This window comes from Eschrichtius robustus, chromosome 11, assembly GCF_028021215.1.
Source record: "Eschrichtius robustus isolate mEscRob2 chromosome 11, mEscRob2.pri, whole genome shotgun sequence".
Taxonomy (NCBI): Eukaryota; Metazoa; Chordata; class Mammalia; order Artiodactyla; family Eschrichtiidae; genus Eschrichtius; species Eschrichtius robustus.
In genome coordinates, this window is record NC_090834.1 from 62,320,326 (window position 1) to 62,337,206 (window position 16,881).

Genomic DNA, 16,881 nt, shown 5'->3' on the forward strand with positions numbered 1-16,881 from the left:
GTTCTGACTTCTGCTGGTTAGGATACAGGTGGTAAGAGAGACAAGGGATTGTTTTGACATCCCAGATGAGAACTCTGCATACATTTTCCCATAAAATGTTGGACCTAGAGGTTTAGACATTTTAGTATCTTATTAGGTGTTACACAGTGCTTCAGACTTACAAGGACCAACTGGAGACTTGGCCTCCCAGTATAACCTGGTTTCTCTAGGGAAATATATATACTCAGTTTCAAACAACTCCTTTAATAAAAAAGATTTTTAATACAGCTCACATTTAAGTTTGTAATTCCCCATATACCATCTGCTATTACAACAAAGCTGTTAACTATATGCTTTCCCCTTTGCATATTTTTAAATGAACACTGTATTAGTTTAAGCATCAGCAAAAATAAAATCTTTATGTTTTTTAACTTGAATCCACAGCCAAAAAAGATCTCTTTCCTAAAACCCTATGGCCTTTTATAAACCAGGAAAGGTACAGTATTATTTGGGGGATCTACCCCCTGCCAGAATCAAAGAGGAGGTTAATGGGCCTAGCCAGCAATCAGATTATGTATCTTTGAACTTACTTTGAAGTCCTTATGCACCTAGGTATTTGATCATCATTGGATAGGTTATGCTTCAGACTACTCATTTCATGAAACATTAGAGGGTACTGAAATGATTTAAAAAAAAAAAAAATAGAGGCAGGAGTCCCTCCTGTCCCTTAAAAATAGGAAGATGGATTCTCAATTTTCATGTTGTATGTGTTAATTCATTTTCTTCCGCGTGCTTATTCTATAGGCTGCAGTATTGGAAAACTCCCATTAATCATGCTGTTAGCTACTTAGTAAGTTTCTATCACTGAATTGACAGTGGCCCTTTAGTAGCTGTCTTGGTAAGGTCTATTTTCGGGATTTTTGTTAAGTTATAATGCCTTAAGTAGAATCTTTTTTAAAAATATTTATATGAATAGCTTGGAAGCAGGAGATTTGAGTCATTGATTTCATCATACACATTTAATAGTCACTTAGAGTGTAGTAGCTACTATGCTAGGCTTTGGGAAGAAGCAAAAATGAACAAGACACTCTTCTTATCCTCAAAGAGCTCAGTCTAGTCAAAGAGAGAGATACATAGAAATGATTACAAATTAGAATAATGAAATCACTTACTGCCAGAGGACCGTGGTTAGTAGTAATAGCAGCTATCTTTTTTTTTTTTTTTTTTTGATTGCTTGGAATTATCCTGGCATTATCCTGATCACTTTGGGCATATTATCCTTTACTCATTTTCTTCTATATCCTGGTTAGAGTATATGGTTCATTATTTAAATAACACACTAGCCTATAAATTAAATGAAATGAAATGAAATCCCAGCTCTGGATGAACAACTCTGTCTATATCTGCATCTAAGTAGCCAAGCACTGTTGAAGAAAACTTTTCAACAGAACAGATTCATGATTATAAATTAATGTGGAACCAGTATCAAATGGACCCTCAACACTGCTCAGATATCCTACTGTATTTCCCTGGTTGACTTTCTCTACTATTTTCAACAATTTTTTCAACTTTTTCCCTTCTCCTCAAATCTGACTTACCCCTTTTCTTTCACACTTAGCAAGTGGTCTTTCTTCCTAATTTACAGAGACAATAGAAACCATTAAAAGGGAACTCCATTATTGTCCCGTTACAGGCTTCACCTGTGTTCAAGACTCTTCCAAGGAGTCTCAATAACTATCTAAAGATGACTGTTTCACTTCAGCTTTGGATCATATCTCATTCCCTCCTGCCTTCTCAGGGATTTATTAAACAATTGATTATTTTTTTCCTTATATTTCTTGGACGTTCTATTCTTAGATTAACAGTTGATAGGATCTTAGTGATGACAGCCCTCAGTATGTCTTGTGTTACTCCTCTAATCTGGATTAATTGCCCTCTGCGTCCTGTATAATGCAGTTATTCTGGGACCTTCCTTTGCCTCTCTCCTATGTTGGATCTCCAGCTGTCTGTATCGCATCTTTTTTCTTGGTTTACTTTGTTCGTTGGTGTAATACATCCTCCAGTACTTTCTTGAGAGACTGGGCATGGGAGGTAATTTTTTTGAGATACTATGTTATAAAGATGTCATTTTTCTGTGCTCATACTTGGTTATAGAATTAAAGGTTAAAAGCCATTTTTACTCAAATGTTGAAGACAATTCTTCGTGTTTTCTTGTTTCCTGTGTTAGTACTGAGAACTCCAAACCATCTGATTCTTCATTCTTCATATCTGAGTGTTTTTTCTTTTGAAAAGCTTATGAAATATTATCAATATGTCCTTTGATTCTTAAATTAATTCTTCCCTTTTGTTTTCTCTTTCTGGAATTCTAATTATTAAGATGTTGGATCTCCTGGCCTAGTCCTTCAAATTTCTTTTTTCTATTATTGTTCTTTGTCATTATGCTCTACTCTCTGGGAGACCTCTTCAGCTTTATAGTTCAACTCTTTTATTAAGTTTTTAATTTTTTTTTTATGGATTTAATTAATTTATTTATTTATTTATTTTTGGCAGTGTTGGGTCTTCGTTTCTGTGCGAGGGCTTTCTCTAGCTGTGGCAAGCGGGGGCCACTCTTCATCGCGATGCATGGGCCTCTCACTATCGCGGCCTCTCTTGTTGCGGAGCACAGGCTCCAGACGCGCAGGCTCAGTAGTTGTGGCTCACAGGCCTAGTTGCTCCGCGGCATGTGGGATCTTCCCAGACCAGGGCTCGAACCCGTGTCCCCTGCATTAGCGGGCAGATTCTCAACCACTGCGCCACCAGGGAAGCCCAAGTTTTTAATTTTTTAAACATGGTTTTAATATCCTTTTGTTCCCTGAATGTTCTTTTTTTATAACAGGTTTTTGTGCTTTATCTTCTCTTTTTAATTCTGGTGGTCTCAATAACAGAATTTATTTTAAAGTTTTCTTTTCCGTGCATAGTCTCTCTTTTAGCCTGTTGGTGGGACTTGTCAACTTTGAGCTTCACTGTAGGGTGTTCTCATGGACCATTTGTAGGGGAAACTGTAATGTCAGTATCCTTGTATCTCTCTTGAGTTGGTCAAAACTCCTTCTTTGCTCCCTTCATCATTTCTTCAGATCTCTTTTCTTGTGTTGTTTGCTGAGGAAGACTTCCATGATCTCCTTAACCCAGTTACACTCCCACCCAATATGATGGCCTCATAAAATGGTTTATCTCATCTTTGAAGTACTTAACATGGTTGTAGTTTTACCTGTATCTGTGTGATTATGTGATAAATGCCTTATCTCCCACTTAACTATACATTCCACGAGGGCAATGATTGTGTCTGTATCACTTGAGACTCCATCCTTGCTACCTAGTACAGTGTTTGATTCCTAATATGTGCTAAATGTTTATAAATTAATACATATTGAAGAATGAATGAATGAATGAGTGAATGAACAATCAATCTCATTTTAATCCTTGCAGGATGAATCATTCCCATTTTACAAATGAGGAAACTATGACAAAGCCTGGATTCAACTCTGGCAGGTCTCTCTGCCTTCAGAGCTGGTGCCATTAGCTCTTTAAGTAATACCAGCTTATTGAACTTATTTCCTTTTTCCTTGTTAAATGTGGGATAATCCTGCACTATCTTATCTCCTTTGGCTTCTGTGAGGAGCAAATGAGATAATGAAGAGTGTTTTTGTTAATTTTGAAACTTTTTATACACGTTATATATTGTCCTTTTAAGTAACAGAAGTTCTATTATTCTGTTTTAAATAAATCTTGTTTTTGAGGAGGGGGAGAGCGTAGAAGAGACCTTGAATACTTGAGAGTGAGAGTGGAGCAACTGTTTGGGTGTCTAACATTGTTGGGTTCTCTGTCTAGGTACCCAGAATACATTATTTCATTTAGTTTTCATAACATCTTTCAAGGTAAATATCATTATCCCTGTTTTACAGGTCAGATAGCAGAGGCTCAGTGAGGTTCAGTTAATGTATATAATAGCCAGGACTTAAATCAAGGTCGCTGTAACTTCATACCCTGTATTCTTTCCTAGATTTCATGCTGTGTTCTTTTCTACATACCATTCCAATCTTCTTGATGGTAAAATTTAGTATAATAAGCGGTAGCATACTGTAAATGTCATAAATTCTGAGAGAACTGTAGAATAAAATTAACAATTGAAAATTGCAGATTGTCCCCTGTTCTAATTATTCTAAAGAGTAAGATCATGTCAGTTTCTAAATAAAGTATTTAGACAGGTTCTCCAAGGAATATTTTGTATTCCATATGCCAGTACTGATTAGCGTGGATACTAAATATATTACTCTGTGTCTGTATATTATCAGGCAGGGTTTTTTCAAACTCCAAACTAAAACAACAATGACCAAAAAAAAAAAAAACAAACTATTGCTAAGCCATGGAAACCAGATAACTGATTTCATCAAATCTATAGAAAGCAGTTCAGCTGACTATTGGGAGGTAAGGTAGTTTGTTCCTCAAATGTTCCTTTTTTTGTAGTGTATTCTTGTGCAATATATAAACTGATATTTTTACTTTTAGAAGCTTGTGGAATATTTTCTTAGTGGTTTGGATGAGGAAGGATGAAGTATAATGCATCATACTAGAAAAGGGAACAAATGTCAGTCTAATGAAAGACTTTTTGAAAAGGTTAACACTAGGACCCTATCTCTAGACAAATGTTTAGTGGAAACTAAACATATCTGGACTAGTTGATAATTGGGCAAAGTAATAAAAGGTGAACATCTTTATATGTGATAAATATAGAAAATATGATAATATGGCATATCTTTTACAGACATTTGTCTTGGTTAAATGAAGAGAAAGTCATTATTGGTATCCAAGTCTCTTATTTTTAAGGCTTTTCTGGCTAAAGCACTAATTATTCCAAAAGTCTTCTTCATTCTCATGTAGGATTTTTAACTCTCATCTTCTTGATTTTAAGTCATAACTCTTCTGGTTTCCCTGCCATCTCTCTAGCTGTTGTGCTTCTGATCCACCTAGTAATGTTTGTTAACTTAACAAATTAACATGGAAGTCCCCAAATCTCAGGATTGGCTCTCTGCTTCTCTTACTTTACATACTCTTTCTTTCAGAGAGTAATTATTTGGCTCTGTTTTTATTAATATTGTATGATTCTCAGATCTGAATGTAACCTTGCCCTTATAATTATCCATATGTTTGCCTTTCCTTCAGTGGCTGAAACTTTCTAAACTAGAGGCAACTCTGTTTCCCATTGTTCCCTTGAATAAGTACCCCCTCCTGGGTTTCAGGTGACAACTGCTGACAACAGCTGCACTGTCAAATACAATAGTCCTTAGGTACATGTGACTATTTAAAATAATTAAGTATAAGTAAAATTTTTAATTCTGTTCTTCAGTCACAATAGCCACATTTCAAGTGCTCAAAAGTGACGTAGGTAGTGGCTACCATATTGAACAGTGCAGATATAGAATATTACCATCATCACAGAAAGTTCTATTGGACAGCAGTGGACTAAAGCTTATTTAGTTTTTGCTTGTTTTCCTCCCTTCCTCCTTTATCTGGCTATCAATAACACTGATGATCATTTTCCCCAATAACCATAACCATGATTGTATTCATATTATTTCAGAATTAATTGCTTCTTCATTTGCACTGTATACCTTGAAATCAAACAGAGGTTGGCAAACATTTTCTGTAAAGGGCCTAATAGTAAATATTTTAGGCTTCTCTGTCACAACCACTCAACTCTGATGTTGTAGGATAGTCATTGACAACATGTAAACAAATAAATGGCTGTGTTCCAATAAAACTTTATTTATAAAAATAAGCATCAGGCTGGATTTGGCCCACAGGCCTTAGTTGCAGACCCTTGGTATAGAACTTTAAAAACTATATATGAAATTTTCTAAATATATAAATACATTCAAAGAAAAATTAAATGAATACCCATTAACTCACCACTCAGCTTCAGAAATGAAACTCTACTAATAAAATGGAAGCCTCCTGTATGACTACTCCCAAAACATCCCTCTCATCCACCACGTTGTAACCACCACTCTGACAATATATTGTATTGTCTTAGATGGTATTGTACCCTGTAATATTCTTCAACTTGCTTTTTTCCCACTGAACATTATATTTGTTGAAATTCATCAATATGGATTTTTAACCTTATTAATTACCGTTTTGCTATTTAGTATTTCATTGTCTATGTATCATAAATTACTTATCCATTTTCTTAGCTGCAAGTTTAGTTGTTTTGGTTTCACTCTTATAAACAATGCTGTTATCAACATTCTTGTATGTGTCTCTTGGTGTATTTATGCAAGAATTTCTTAAGGAAATATCCATAGGAGTGGTGTGTATTAGCAGCTTTACCAAAGAGGGCCAGATTGTGTTACAGCACTTTTTATTATACCTTTTAACATTGTTAGTGTGTTATGTTAAACTCAGCAAATATTTGAGTGTATATTTGGTGATACGCATGGTGATACGGAGATAAATTGGACATGAGCCATATGAGCAGTGAGCCAGAAACAAGAAGGTTATAATTCTCTAGAGCAGCCCCTAAAGGGTATATGGAATATGAGGTGATACATCCTTTCCCCTGCTATATTGTTTATATTATGGTTGGCTCCCTGTGACACAAAAAATTAGGGTACTTCTTGCCCATTTTTACCAAACTTCTAAAGCAGTGATTTTAAAATATTTTTAGCAGTTGAACAACAGCTACAGACGCCTACATGGAATCCTTATACATAAAGCAGATAAAAGGGAAGCTGTTTGGTTAAAGCCTATGAGCCTCTTTCTGCTTTGTGTGGGCCCCATTACCCATACTTGCATATGCCATCCTCTACTTCTTTCCCTTAGTTCCTGAGGCATTATGCTGAATACTAGGGTTCCTTGAAATATAATTTGGAAGCAACTGTTCTAAGACAGGGTTCCTTTAATAGAATTCTTAGCTTTACCTAGCTAATCTTCATGCTAGATTCTTTCAAAGTAATCTCTTAAAAATGTAAATCAGATCATGATAATGTACTGCCCAAATCCTCCAGTGGACAAGACCAACAGGAAATTGAGTATTCTGACTTGAGAGCCTAATTGTATGTCTTAGGCTAGAGAGTCAACAATAATTGAGGGACAAAAGCAATCTTGAGAAAACAGAACAAAGCTGGAGGTGTCATGCTTCCTCACTTCAGACTATTCTACAAAGCTATAGTAATCAAAACAGTATGATCCTGGTACAAAAACAGACACATAGATAAGTAGAACAGAACACAGAGCCCAGAATTAAACCCACGCACTTACAGTCAATTAATCTACAACAAAGGAGGTAAGAATATACAACAGAGAAAAGATAATTTCTTCAATAAGTGGTGTTGGGAAAACTAGGCAGCTACATGTAAAAGAATGAAATTAGAACATTTTCTCACACCAGATACAAAAATAAACTCAAAATGGATTAAAAACCTAAATGTAAGACCTGAAACTATAAAACTCCTAGAAGAGAACATGGGCAGAACACACTTTAACATAAATCTTAATGATATTTTTTGGGGATCTGTCTCCTAAGGTAAAAGAAACAAAAGCAAAAATAAACAAATAGGATCTAATTAAACTTAAAAGCTTTGCACAGCAAAGGAAACCATGGACAAAATAAAAAGACAGCCTACTAAATGGGATAAAATATTTGCAAATGGTATGACCAATAAGGGTAAATATCCAAAATATATAAGCAGCTCATACAACTTAATGTTAAAAAAAAAAAAAAAGAAACAATCTGATTAAAAGATGGGCAGAAAATCTGAATAGACATTTTTCCAAAGAAGATATACAGATGGCCAACAGGCACATGAAAAAATGCACAAGTCTCTGATTATCAGAGAAATGCAAATCAAATCCACAATGAGATATCACCTCACATCTGTCAAAATGGCTATCATCAGAAAGTCTACAAATAACAAGGATGTGGAGAAAAGGGTTCTCTAGTACACTGTTAGTGGGAATGTAAATTGGTGTAGTCACTATGGAAGACAGTATGGAGCTTCCTCAACAAACTAAACACAGAACTACCATATGATCCAGCAATTCCGCTGCTGAGTATATATCTGAAGAAAACAAAAACACTAATTTGAAAAGCTGCATGCACCCCAATGTTCATAGCAGCATTATTTACAATATCCAAGATATGGAATCAACCTAAGTGTTCATCAACAGACAAATGGATAAAGAAGATGTATGTAAACAATGGAATATTACTCAGCCATAAAAAGAATGAAATTCTGCCATTTTTAGCACGGATAGACCTAGAGGGTATTGTGTTTAGTGAAATAAATCAGAGAAAGACAAATACTGTATGTTATCACTTATATGTGGAATCTAAAAAAAAATAAAACGAATGTATAAAACACAAGTAATCAAAACAGTGTGGTATTGGCACAAGAACAGATATATGGATCAATGGAACAGAATAGAGAGCCCAGAAATCCACACACCTATGGTCAATTAATCTTCTACAAAGGAGGCAAGAATATACAATGGAGAAAAGATAGTCTCTATGGCAAGTTGTGTTGGGAAAGCTGCACAGCTGCATGTAAATCAGTGAAGTTAGAACACTCCCTCACACCATACACAAAAATAAACTCAAGATGCCTGAAAGACTTAAATATAAGACAGGACACCATAAAACTCCTAGAAGAGAACTTAGGCAAAACATTCTCTGATATAAATCGTAGCAATGTTTTTTTAGGTCAGTCTCCCAAGGCAATAGAAATAAAAGCAAAAATAAGCAAATGGGATCTAATCAAACTTACAAGATTTTGCACAGCAAAGGAAACCATAAACAAAACGAAAAGACAACCTATGGACTGGGAGAAAATAATTGCAAATGACGTGACTGACAAAGGCTTAATCACCAAAGTATACAAACAACTCATACAACTCAATAACAAAAAAACAAACAACCCAATCAAAAAATGGGCAAAAGACCTAAACAGACATTTTTCCAAAGAAGACATACAGATGGCCAGTGGGCACATGAAAAGGTGCTCAACATCGCTAATTATTAGAGAAATGCAAATCAAAACTACAATGAGGTATCATCTCACACCAGTCAAAATGGCCATCATTAAAAAGTCCACAAACAATAAATGCTAGAGAGGGTGTGGAGAAAAGGGAACCCTCCTGTACTGTTAGTGGGAGTGTAAATTGGTGCAGCCACTATGGAAACCAGTTTGGAGGTTCCTTAAAAAATTGAAAATAGAGCTACCATATGATCCAGCAGTCCCACTTCTGGGCATATGTCTGGACAAAACTCTAATTTGAAAAGATACATGCGCCCCAGTGTTCATAGCAGCACTGTTTACAATAGCCAAGACATGGAAGCAACCTACATGTCCATCAACAGATGAATGGATAAAGAAGATGTGGTACATATATACAACTCAGCCATGAAAAAGAATGAAATAATACCATTTGCAGCAAAATGGATGGACCTAGAGATTATCATACTAAGTGAAGTAAGTCAGACAGAGAAAAACAAATATAATGTGATATCACTTATATGTGGAATCTAAAAAATGATACAAATGAACGTATTTAAAAACAGAAACAGACTCACAGACATGGAAAACAAATTTATGGTTACCAAAGGGGAAATAGGGGTGGGAGGGATAAATTAGGAGTTTGGGATTAGCAGATACAAACTACTATGTATAAAATAGATAACAACATGGTCCTACTGTATAGCACAGGGAACCAAATTGTATATGTATATATATTATATATATCTGAATCACTTTACTATACACCAGAAACTAACACAACCTTGTAAATCAATTTTCTTCAGTTAAAAAATAAAACAAAACAAACCAGAAACAGACTCCAGGTATAGAGAACCAACTAGTGGTTACCAGTGGGGAGAGGGAAGAGGAAAGCGATAAGAGAGGGTTATGGGATTAAGAGATACAAACTACTACGTATAAAATAAATAAGCAACAAGGATATATTGTACAGCACTGGGTAATATAGCCATTATTTTTTAGTATCTTTAAATGGAGTATAATCTATAAAAATATTGAATCACTGTGTTCTACACCTGAAACGAATATAATATTGTAAATCAACTATACTTCAATTAAAAATTTTTTTAAAACAATAAATGAGCATTGAAGCAGAGAGTATATAAAACTACTTATGGGATAATATATAGGGTGATAAGAGGTATAAGGAGAATACTTAAACCAACTATTTTAAAGTCAACTTTATTAAGGTATAATTAACATACAATAAAATGCATCTATTTTAAGTATACAGTTGCTTGAGGTTTTTAAAAATATTTGTTTATTTATTTATTTATTTATGGCTGCGTCGGGTCTTAGCTGCGGTATATGGGATCTTTTTTGCAGGATGGGGGATCCTCTGCTGTGGCATGCGGGCTCCTTGTTGCGGCGCTCGAGCTTCTCTCTAGTTGTGGTGTGCGGGCTCTCTGTAGTTGTGGCACATGGGCTCTCTAGTTGTGGCACGCATACTCAGTAGTTGTGGCCCATGGGCTTAGTTGCCCCACAGCATGTGGGACCTTAGTTCCCCAACCAGGGATTGAACCAACATCTCCTTAGAAGGTGGATTCTTAACCACTGGACCATCAGGGAAGTCCCCAGTTGGTTGAGTTTTGACAAGTATATATGCCCATGTAATCATTCGCATAATCACAATCAATATTTAGAATATTTCTACCCCCCCAAAACTTCTCTCTTGTTCCTTTGCAGTATATTCAATTTGTATCACTATATAACAAATTGACACAGACTTAGAGACTTTAAACTAACCCCATTTATTATCTCACAGTTCTGTAGGTCAAAAGTCCAGGTGGACTCAGCTGGGTTCTCTGCTTAGGATCTCACAAGACCATAATTCAAGGTGTCACCTGCTCTGGGTTCTCATCTGGAGCCTCTTGAGGAGAATCCGATTCGAGGATCATTCAGGTTGTTGACACAGTCCTGTTCCTTGTGGTTATAGGACTTAAGTCCTTTTTTTGCTTGCTGGCTGTAGGCTGAGGGTCACTTCTCAGCTCTTAGAAGTTACGCTCCTTTGCACATGACTCCCTTTGTGCACATGACTCCCTTTGTGCACAGGTCCTTTGCACATGACTCCCTTCATGTCCAAACTAGCACAGAATCCTTTTCAGTTTTTTTCAATCTCTGCTTTCTCTTTTGCTACTAACTAGAGAAAATTCTCTGCTTCTAAAGGGCTCTTGTGAATAGATTAAGTCCACCAGATAATCTCCCTTTTACCATGTAACATAACATAATTGTAGGAATGATGTCTCATAGTCATGTGTTCTGTCCACACTAAGATTTTATAAGGGCAAAAGACATTGGAATCATCCTATAATTCTGCCTACCTCAGCAGTCTTGCATATATTTTATTAAATGTATTCCTAAATATGTCAGTGTTACTATAATTTATGTTTTAATTTCATCTTTCAATTCTTTTTATTAATATTTAGAAATACAATTGATTTTTACATATTGACCTGTCCAGTTACTGTGTTACTCTGCATAACAGATTATTGTAAAGCTTAGTGTTTTAAAACAGCATCAGCATTTATTCTGCTCTTGAATCTATACTTTGGGTAGGGCTCAGAGGGGTTAATTTGTCTCTATACCATTCCATAGCAGCTAGAGCAGCTCAAAGGCTAGGGGCTGAATTCTTCTGAGAGCTTACTTTCTCATATGTTTGGTGGTTGATGCTCCCTATTGGCTGGGACCTTGCTGGGGCTATCGGCTGGAGCTGCTGCACTCGGCTTCTCTGTGTTGCCTGGGCTTTCTCACAGTGTTGTGTTTGGGTTCCAGAGACAAATATATGAGTGAGGCAGGGAGGCTGGCCAGACACAGGCAATATTGCCTTTTATGAAATTGTCTCAGAGGACATACGGTCTTCTGCGTTCCAGTCATTGAAAAAGTTACAAAGTTCTATCCAGTGTCAAGAGGGATTGATGGGATAGATTCTACTTCTTAATGGCGGGGGGGGGGGGAGGCAGGGAGGAGGCAAAGTTATGGAAGAACATATGGCACCAGAAATATTGCTGTGGCTTTTTTTTTTTTTTTTGCAAATGCAGTCTGCCATATGACATTGTATCCTACAGTTCCTAAATTCACTTATTAGTTCTAGTAGCTTTTTTGTGGATTCTTTACAGATTTCAGTGATCATGATCATGTCAAATCAAATATAGTTTACTTCTGTCTTTCCAATCCACAAGTCTTTTTATTTCTTGCCTTATAGCATTGGCTAGGATTCTTAGTATAGTGTTGAATAGAAGTGGTAAGAATGGACATGCTTGCCTTGTTCTGAGATCTTTTGGGGAAAGGAAAGTGAGAAAACTGACTTTCTAATTATTCTGGTAAAGTATACATAACATAAAATTTACTATTTTGACCATTTTTATATGTATAGTTTGGTGATGTTAAGTACATGCACAACGTTATGCAACCATCACCACTATCCACCTCCAGAACTTTTCAATCTTCTCAAACTGTACCCATTAAACAGGAACTCCCCATTCTCTTCTCTAGCCCCCTGGAAACCACAATTCTACTTTCTGTCTCTACGAATTTGACTACTGTAGGTACCTCATATAAGCGGAATCATACAATATTTGTCCTTTTGTGTTTGCTTTATTTCACTTAGCATAATGTCTTCAGGTTCACCCATGTTATAGTACATGTCAGAATTTCATTCATTTTTAAGGCTGGACTTTTATTTTCTTTATTCTGTATAGCATACAATTGTAAGTGCCTCTTTACCAAAGAAGTGAGATGAGTGCATTGTGAATCCTTGCTGCTGGGAATCTTAAAATTAGAAGTAGAACTAAGACCTCCACAAAAGTAACTACAATCTAAGAGCATGTAATAGTAATAGCTATTATTTATTAAGCTTTTATTCTATACAGGCTTTACATTCATATTATCTCATTTAATCCTCAAGGCAATCCTGTATGTGAATGAATACCTTCCTTCCAATTATGTGGTTCTATGAATGCAAATGGTACAAATAGGTATAGGCCATCAGATCTCACTGGAATGTAAGATTCCTGAGAGCAAGTTCTTTGTTTTGTTCCCTGTTTTATACGTAGCACCCAAAATTGGTGGTGAATATATAAGGAGGGAGCAGTTGCAGTGGTCTTTCTTTGTGGAGGACCTTTCTTCATAGAAGAATTAGCATCTTAGGCCTTATGGGGAGTAGGATGTATGGTGGCAGAGAATGTGATTTCACAGGAATGGACTCAAATGAGCAGGGGAGTGAAAGTGATATACAGCAGAAATCACTGGTTCCATTGCTCTTGGGGAGAGGCATGAGAGTACTTGCTAAGAATGCTAGCTATAGAGTTTTTTGTTGTTGTTGTTTTAATTTAATTTAATTTATTTATTTTTTATACAGCAGGTTCTTATTAGTTATCTATTTTATACATATTAGTGTATACATGTCAATCCCAATCTCCCAATTCATCCCACCACCACCACCACACCCACCACTTTCCCCCCTTGGTGTCTACACGTTTGTTCTCTACATCTGTGTCTCTGTTACTGCCTTGAAAACCAGTTCATCTTTACCATTTTTCTAGATTCCACATATATAAGTCAATATATGATATTTGTTTATCTCTTTCTGACTTATTTCACTCTATATGACAGACTCTAGGTCCATCCACCTCAGTACAAATAACTCAATTTCGTTTCTTTTTATGGCTGAGTAATATTCCATTGTATATATGTGCCACATCTTCTTTATCCATTCATCTGTTGATGGACACTTCAGGTGCTTCTGTGTCCTGGCTATTGTAAATAGTGCTGCAGTGAACATTGTTGTACATGTCTCTTTTTGAATTATGGTTTTCTCAGGGTTTATGTCCATTAGTGGGATTGCTGGGTCATATGGTAGTTCTACTTTTAGTTTTTTAAGGAACCTCCATACTGTTCTCCATAGTGGCTGTATCAATTTACATTCCCACCAACAGTGCAAGAGGGTTCCTTTTTCTCCACACCCTCTCCAGCACTTATTGTTTGTAGATTTTCTGATGATGCCCATTCTAACTGGTGTGAGGTGATACCTCATTGTACTTTTGATTTTCATTTCTCTAATAATTAGTGGTGTTGAGCAGCTTTTCATGTGCCTCTTGGCCATCTGTATGTCTTCTTTGGAGAGATGTCTATCTAGGTCTTCTGTCCATTTTTTGATTGGGTGGTTTGTTTTTTTAATATTGAGCTGCATGAGCTGTTTATATAGTTTGGAGATTAATCCTTTGTCCGTTGATTTGTTTGCAAATATTTTCTCCCATTCTGAGGGTTGTCTTCTCATCTTATTTATAGTTTCCTTTGCTGTGCAAAAGCTTTTAAGTTTCATTAGGTTCCATTTGTTTATTTTTGTTTTTATTTCCATTACTGTAGGAGGTGGGTCAGAAAAGATCTTGCTGTGACTTCTGTCAAAGAGTGTTCTTCCTATGTTTTCCTCTAAGAGTTTTATAGTGTCTGATCTTACATTTAGGTCTTTAATCCATTTTGAGTTTATTTTTGTGTATCGTGTTAGGGAGTGTTGTAATTTCATTCTTTTACATGTAGCTGTCCAGTTTTCCCAGCACCACTTATTGAAGAGACTGTCTTTTCTCTATTGTTATATCATTGCCTCCTTTGTCATAGATTAGTTGACCATAGGTGCGTGAGTTTATCTCTGGGCTTTCTATCCTGTTCCACTGATCTATATTTCTGTTTTTGTGCTGGTACCATATTGTCTTGATTACTGTAGCGTTGTAGTATAATCTGAAGTCAGCGAATCTGATTCCTCCATCTCCGTTTTTTTCCTTCAACATTGCTTTGGCTGCAATAGAGTTTTTTTAATGAAGCTGAAAAAACTTTGACCTTGAGGAAAAAATTCTAAAATGACTTTAAAGTAGCTCTTTTTAAAAATTTTAACCAAGCAGATTAGAATGTGAATATTTGACTATTTATTATCTTAGCTTTTTATGCAGTTTTCTATGAACTATTATATTTTTCCATTAAATTTGATTTTTTTTTTTCAGTGTAAGACCACTTTCATATGTTAGAAATGTTGAATTATTTTTGCTGACTGGAAATGTAGACTTCGGTTTTGATTGGTCTTCCTAGATTCTGTAACATATTTACTGTTGGTTAAAAACTTGAGGTGGTGGACATTGATGGTATTAGCTTTGGGGCTAAGAAAGGAAGTGATATGTGAACAGACAAAATCTTCAACATTCTTAGCCATTTATAGCTTTAGAAAGTTTTCTTTTTTGGTCATTTATCAAGACCTTTCCCTATTGTTTTTCCTTTTCAAGCTATTTTGAAAAGGCACATAGTATTCACTTTTCTGATATTCTGGTGGCTTTTGATTCTGATTCTCAGGCTGATGTAATTATGTCACAGAATATAATAGAGATTATATTCTGTCCCTGAGGTACTTAGTCACAGTTTAAACACCTGCCCACAGACAGGTGTTTTTCTGAACGTAGTGCCCTATTCCTGTGTTTGAGGGTCAGGCCTCACTTGTGTGCACTTGGTGATGTTTTACCTAGTGTAGCCAATGTGTAGGTTTTAAGTTTCATTCAGGAAAGCATTTAAACTTAAACATTGTATTTCTTTATCAAAAATAACATGCATAGAGTTTGCTGAACTCCATTTTCAGGCATGACTTTATAATATCTGCCTTAAACGCATGTCAGGTCATTTTAATTGTTTTCATATTAAATCAGTCCGTTGACATATACCATATTTTGATTCTAAGGTTCAGGTTTTTAAAAAATCTTTTAATGTTTTCAAATCAGTGATACTTCTTATATTCTGTGGTTCCTTAAAGAAAAAGGAAGATGATTTTTGCTAAATTTCTAATTCGTACAAGGCACAGAGGAAGAAGTTAAAAAAAAAAGTGGTTAAACACTCTACCCTCAAAAAATTAAGACAAAGACTGGTCTTTGTCTCTTTCTTCCTGTCTCTCTTTGTGTTTCTCTCTCTCAGACGCACTTTTGAAAGTTAACTGACCATACGAGGTGGTAAAATCTAGATGCCAGTAACCTTTTCTGCATAATTCATTAATCTGCTTTTTATTCCCAAGATAAACATTGCAAAAATGAAATGAAATGATTCTAATGTGATCCAAGAAGGAGTAATTCCGTAGATGAAGGTGATAAGCACTGGGATGCAGTTTATTCTCTCGTAACGTTTTGAAAGGAATAAGTAGACTATTACCATTGTATTTAATGTTCTGCACCTGAAAGTTCAAGTATTAACTTTAACAAGTGAGAATGAGGCTAAGTGGTATTCCAGGTGTACTATTTGATATTGATCTTAAAAGCTGATAAAATGTAGCATATATATATGAATATATACACACACACGTTTACATACATACACACACACGTGTGTAATAAAAATCATGTTTTTCATGTAAGATGAATCCTTGGACGAGGCCTTAAAGTCATTATCCATAGATTTTTATTTATTTATTTATTTATTTTATTTTGGTTGCACCGGGTCTTTGTTGCAGCTCGCCAGCTCCTTAGTTGTGGTACGCAGGCTCATTAGTTGCAGCATGTGAACTCTTAGTTGCAGCGTGCTTGTGGGACCTAGTTCCCTGACCAGGGATCGAACCTGAGCCCCCTGCATTGGGAGTGCGGAGTCTTATCCACTGTGCCAGCAGGGAGGTCCCACCCATCAATTTTTGAAGGGAAAACTAGCTGGTCTTGGTCTTTGCTTTTGTAGCAACATCTTTTAACATTACTGTTATAAAACCGTTAAAGCACCAAGGAGAAGTAGTGGTCAGGGGATGAATCTCAGGTACATAGAAGCACAGCTGGATCCCTGGAGTGAAGGTGACTGGTCAGAAGCATTTTGACTTCTCCAAGCA

The 16,881-nt window shown here is 35.9% G+C and overlaps 1 protein-coding gene across 1 annotated transcript in view; it reads left to right on the forward strand.

The window, feature by feature from the left end:
• FCHSD2 (FCH and double SH3 domains 2) overlaps positions 1-16,881 on the forward strand; it is a 316,582-nt gene that overhangs the window by 167,379 nt on the left and 132,322 nt on the right. The gene's annotated exons all lie outside the window — the stretch shown is intronic.